Source organism: Octopus bimaculoides, chromosome 2, assembly GCF_001194135.2.
Source record: "Octopus bimaculoides isolate UCB-OBI-ISO-001 chromosome 2, ASM119413v2, whole genome shotgun sequence".
In the NCBI taxonomy this organism is placed as follows: Eukaryota; Metazoa; Mollusca; class Cephalopoda; order Octopoda; family Octopodidae; genus Octopus; species Octopus bimaculoides.
Genome location: NC_068982.1, coordinates 62,225,448 through 62,232,127, shown reverse-complemented (window position 1 = coordinate 62,232,127; position 6,680 = coordinate 62,225,448).

Below are 6,680 nucleotides of genomic sequence, written 5' to 3'. Positions count from 1 at the left end.
TGCGCACTACTCAACATTCGCTTTTAGCGGTGAATCGCAGAAAAGCAAAATAAGAGTTGAATGCGTTAAGTGCCGCCCAGCTAATATATATATTCCGTCCATAAACAAGCTCTAGATAATACTTCTCCGTGATAACACAGAGTAACAGGAAGATGTGACGTGGTCACTGGTATGCAACCACACCCTAGAGCCCGCCAGCAGATCCCTATTTGTGCACCTTTGAATGCAAAGAGTTTGAAGAGTTTGCACTTGACAATCAGACTGAAAAACAGTGCACCGTTAACACATGGAAAGAAGGTTCTAGTATTTCTTATAGCCATCTGGAATGCTTGAACATTGCAATGATCGATAGATAACTTGAAACTAAGTGATGACAGGCGCAAAACGGTTGTAACTGATGCAAGACTCGCAGGATTAACTATGGACATTGCCGCATTCTAAGAAGCAAGGTTTGCGAATTATGTATTACAAGAGATACACTACATTTATTTTCACGAATGAAAAGGGAAAAGATAACAGAAGAGAGCATGGCGTTGGTTTTGCAGTAAAGAAATTTCTCTTCCTATTAATATAACTACTTCTCCTATTGAAGGAATGTTAAGTCAGCGGCCCTGTGAATCATGTGATTGTCGATGCTGCAATGTTTAACTACAGAATTGAGATTAAAGACAATTTTACAGTGAGATCGATGAACACATTGGGCAGCTTAATAAGAAGACCTCTAGTTCGTCGAAAGTCTCCAACGCCAGAGTCAGTGCAGAGCATGATGTCAGGCCTATATGCTTCGGTCACCACGGTTAGACATTGTTGGGACTATGTTGCGCCAAAACTCTCTATATTATAAACACCTAGTTCTCAAACAAGTGCAAGCATAGAAGTTCATGGAAGTATTCATTATCGCATTAGTGTCACCAACTGGATCTCGTTATTGTTAGAATTATCCGTCGTTAAACTGTTCGCAGCTCTCTCTCTCTATATATATATATATATATATATGTCTGTCTGTCTCTCTCTCTCTCTCTCTCTCTCTCTCTCTTTCTCTTTCTCTCTCTCTCTCTCTCTCTCTCTCTCTCTCTCTCTCTCTCTCTCTCTCTCTCTCTCTCTCTCTCTCTCTCTCTCTCTCTCTCTTCAGCAGAAAAGATATTGTATAGCCAAGTAAAACATTCCATGTTACCAAGCCCAAGAGAGACCCTCGCATAAACACTAGCCGCCCTAAAGTTCATCTTCTTCGTTAGTGATATTGCCGCCAGCTGACGCTTGTGCATATGAAGAATCTAGATGAAACCATTTTAGTTCTACTATCTACAGGTCTTTCATCGAGGCATTCGGGAATAAAAAAATTACTTGTCGAGTGATATGGCGGCAAGTTTTAAACTTTAGAACCTGCATCACTAACCAAAAACAACTATCATTAAATAAGAAAATATGCAACCCAGCAAGGTTTTAGCTTATTGAAAATAACAAGAAAATATGCTAACATTTATAAGTTGGAGTTATACCGCTTCTATTAATAATCTTGGGATCAAGTATAGCGACATCAAATAGGTTGTTGGTCAACCGTGAAGAAAACAGCCCCTTATTATCAAAATCTGCAGTAAATGGATAGAATGATGGATGGAACATTTCCTGGAACAGTACTTCACAAAGAATATAATCTCCAAAGAAGCCCTAATCAGTTTTCTAACAATTCCAGTGCTTGAGAAGCGCGACACTAAGACAATCATGGAAGAGTTTTTTTTTCCTATGCTTGACACTATACCATACAGAGACAAAGGCACCAACATTCTTGGTAGCAGTCGCGCTACAGTTCCTTGTGTCTCTCTATCTCTGCTGGAAGAAAGACAAGCGGACGAAAAATATGAGACATAAAGATTAAGGATGATGGTTGTAACTGAAGTAACTGCCGAGGAATATCCTTTCTTAACATTGTTGGTAAGATGTTTGTTCGGAATTATCTGGCTAGATTACAGAAGATAGCTGATCCCATATATCCAGAGACGCAGTGTGGCCTTTAATCAGAACAACTGACTGCTGACATGATATCTTCCTGTGGAACTATTCCAAAGAAAAGTTAATTATAGCAAACTGCAATACTTCACGGGTGTGTAATATCTTATTTACTTCGAAAGAATGAAAATCAAAAACAATTTTAGTGGGGTTTAACCTCAGAAAATTAAAGGTACATTACTAATTATCACATGGTATTTTGCCCGCCGCCGCATCGATTCTTCTCTCCATTGATTCTTGAAGAGATCTTTCCTAGTGCGTCGATAGATTAGTCTGCTTGTTTTGTAAGGGTTAAGGATTAAAAACATTTATTTACGACACATTATCTAGTAAACTTAAGAAGACTATTTAGCTATTAAAAGCTGATCGTTCGTTAACAAAACGTAGTGGAAGGTACAATAAAAGCTAATAGACTGACTTGTAGCTTTCTAACAGTGAATTTTGACAGACTGAATTCCGTTTCTCTGGATTTCTCAGAGATCAGTTTCGGCTGTCTTTTCTTTTTTTTTTTTTCCTTCTTTTACTTTTCCCTAAGTCTCTGCTTTGAATAATGTAAAAGAGATTGGAAACGAGAAACAAACAGGAAATCGATATTCTATTGTAAACAAAAAGTCTGACACACAAAGAGATGTCTAGTTGCTGTGAAACATAAAAGTCTTCATAATAATTTTATTATTTATTTTTATATTGAGAGTGATGAAGTAGAAAAATCGCTAGAGCGCTCGATAGAACTACCTGGTGGTATTTGACTGCATTCATCTATGTTCTGAATTCAAATCCCAGCCATGACTTCATCTTTCTACGATATCAGTTAAGTATTAGACTATTTTAGAAATCAATGTTAAATAATAATGTATCACTTCATGTCTGTTCATGTCAAAAGCAGCATACTGCAACTGTGAAAAGAATAATGATTAGGATTTCCCGTTTTGACGGGCAGTTCACTTCGCAATCACGTGGTTCTGGATTCGATATTACTGCAAGATATTTGGAGCCAGTGCCTTCTACCATAAACTCGGGTTGATAAATGTCTTTTGAGTGAAGTTGGGGAGACGATAATTTTGCTAAAGCCTGTAATGTGTTTCGAAATATTGGATACTCTTATATGTTCCTCCGTCTTTCGACGATTAGGATTCAGTTATTTGATTTGTTTGATTAACTGAATTACCTGCCCCTTAACTAACGTGTAAGCGGCTGAACATTCCACATGCAGATGTATCATTAACACAATCATCAGGTAGAATCAGCGCAACATGATGTGTAACAAAGCTGTTCCTTTTCAATCACAGGTACAATCCATTCGATTGGCTTCTACAATTTCCCTCAACCCAATTTCTCTCCCAGGATATAAGGCAATCTGAGACAGCAAAAATCGACACTTACCCATGATGCCACGCAATGGAATCAAACGCTTGAGTATACATTGCATACAATTTAAGTATTTAGAATCTCATAAAGTTTACTGATTGGTTCTGTGAAAACAAAAAAGCTACGATGCTTTGATTGGCTTTTGTTATTGTTTTGCTTGATTTTATTTTTTGGGCTATTATCTTTGTGTTCTTCCGTTTTAGCTTCAAATAATTCAAATATGGAAACAGTGATCTTGATCTTAATAAGTCGTTCCTGACTGATTAGGTTGATATCTGCAGGGTGGGGAAGAAGTTCTATGGAATTGTAGTTCTGGGATGAAAGTATTGCAGTAAAAATATATAGAGGTGGTTTTCGAAGATGATACATTTTCCAGTGAAGAAGACAAGAATGATGTGGGTATTTTGTAAGAGTTTTAGTGAAGGAGAAAAAGTAGGTAGTTAGTTTAAAGGAATAGAACCATTCTAGTAGTGGTTTACATGTCAGAAAGAAGAAACAACACATCTGTGAGTGAGTAATTGCTGTTGTTTGATCCAAGGTCAACCCTAACTAACCTCTTATCAAAGGTATTCTAAATCCACCACCGTATTTTTTAAAGGTATCTAAAACTACATTATTTACTGAGTCCTTTCTTTACTTAAGGCACTAGAATATCATTTGAGTGACATTTAACTATTATTTATAAAAGGTTGAATGACCGCCAAGGGATTAGAGGTTGCATTTTCGTTAATAAAGAAAAGATATTCTCACACGCTGCACCCCGCCACCATATAGTTTTACATATATTCATTCTCACTCTCACAGTGAAAAGGTAACCAGATATCCCCTGTCACTCTTTTTTAACTTTCATCGCACATGCCTTGATCCATTTAATCTTCAACGCATTTCGCCAGATATGAATAATGTTTGTATACTTAGAGCTCAAAACAATAACAAAATACAGAAGCTACAAATCTCAGAAGAAAAAATACTTCACTACACCTGTACAATGCATTACGCTCGTTAAACTTCTTACAAATATCTTACAATCTTTGACAACCGTCCATACCGAGTGGACAATCTTCCCTATTCGAAAATAACCGCTAAGTTTCCTGAGTCAGATATAAGTTCCAACATGAACAGCTGTTATACATAATTAAAAGAGTAATGTTCAAACCTAAATCAATTTATCTATTACATACCAGAACTTCCTAGGTCTCATAAAAATAAATTCACGTGGTAATCAAACTACCATGTAACATTTTTTTAACGATTTTATCACAAATTAAATTTAATAGACAAGAAACAACATAAAAGCGATTGCCGAGACTCTCTCTACATCATAAAAGGCAGAGCTATTTTTTATGGTTCAGTCTGAAGAGAAAAGACAGCGATCATACTCGCCTTTTAGAGCCTCCATTATTCTTGGTTAACGAGACGATTCTCTTCACGTTTTGTTTTTAGTTTACTTTACCCAATTGTGGTTTAGTCAGATTCCTTAATCGGTTGCAAGGAGCCGTGGAAATTAGATTTGTGACCTTTGTAGGAGAAAAAAGTGCTCTTCCTTGGCTTCCGAGTTAATTTCAGGTGTTAAAGCATGTTAAAATTTTTTTGAAGTTGTTGGATGTTTCTCATGAAGTGGGAGATCGATGTGTAGCGTTTGGTTAGGTTCATTACATAAATGTTTTCTGGTTTTGTCAAAAAATACGTGAACATTGTTAGGTTTTGAAAAGCGAGTAGATTTATTTTTCTGGTATCTTTGGAAGTTGCTCAGTATTAGTCTGTGTAATGTTCTTTATCATATAGAAAAGTTCTTATTTATAGTTGGCGAGGTATTTTTTTATAAGATAGATATTTGGTAATTACGTTGGTCTTGATTTTTCTGAAAAATCAGTCTTTTTGGTGGTTCAGTAAGTAATTTTAATATAAAATGTTGGCAAGTAAAGCAACATTTTTGAGCGAAAAGTGCATTTTTGTTTCTTCAGTTATCTCTCGCTTCTAAATTTAATTCTTAAGGTTTGTCTTTGTCTTCTTCAAAACCAACAGCATCATCATGCGTTCAGCCAAGGCCACAATTAACTATGGCTCCAAACCAAATAACATTATAGACCGTTCTCCAGCAACAAATAAAACACCTGCAAAACTAATCACCCATTAACATCCTAATGGAAGCCAAACATAACGCTATAAACCACAACATACAAGACAGTCAAAATGATAACCCTTAAATACTCTACTATCACCGACAAAGATCAAAATTCCAACTTCTATAGTTATCAATCTTACAAGTTAATAAGCCCCGATAAAACACAAGCCAAAGAGTTAAAAAAATACTCTAGGCAAAATTATGACGGTAATTGACATAACCACAAGTGAGGAAAAACTTTCTAGACCTAACCCTCTATCTTACCAACTCCCAATCTTCACCTTGCAAGTGACCTAATATAACCAAATAATATATACTCATCTCATCCAATTAGCCACCAACCAAACACTTAGCAATTCTACCGGAACAGTTCACTTTGTATCTCGCTTCAATGATAACGCCCATATATAAAATGACAACTGAGAATTCAGAGGCTTTAAAGATAAAATACGTTGAATCCCCCAAAATAAAAAATACAAACCATATGGTACACACACACACACACACACACCTATTTAATCCACAAGTAACTACTTTCGTAGCTAAATCATTCCAAAACAGATTTAAAAGAGGCTTGCCTCACAACATAAAAATACTACTCCATTTTCAAAATAGGGTCCAACTCTACTACCCTTATACCCAAACCCTTTCGAATATCACTTTACAAAACTTAACACAGACCCATACTTATCCTACCACCAGATCATGCAACTGTCATAAGCAAGAGTATTATTCCCTAACAAATAGTTTGCAACACAAATACACCGTCTACTTCGTCAGAGTAACAACGCACTTTTCTGAAAAACTATTACAACAAATTTAAACTACGCATCAGCTAAAACTCACACGCTTTCAAAACATTAACTGAAGGTCGGATACCAGGCTATCAAACCGTATATATCAAACTATGTGCCGTCAAATATATCGGCACACTACATTCCATTATTTGGATCAGTATAGACCGATCTAAATCCTGCAAGCCGTCATCCAAACTCTGCGGACTGCATATCCCAAACGAGAGAAATTCCCTTTCGTACAGAAAATACACTAAGTCTTAAACGTAATCTGCAAACACACTAACCTTATCACACACTTTATCAAAATATCATGAACCGCACATACTGCTAACTTAAAATCTAACTAAAATCTTATCCGGCCCTCTATCTATCTATCTATCTAT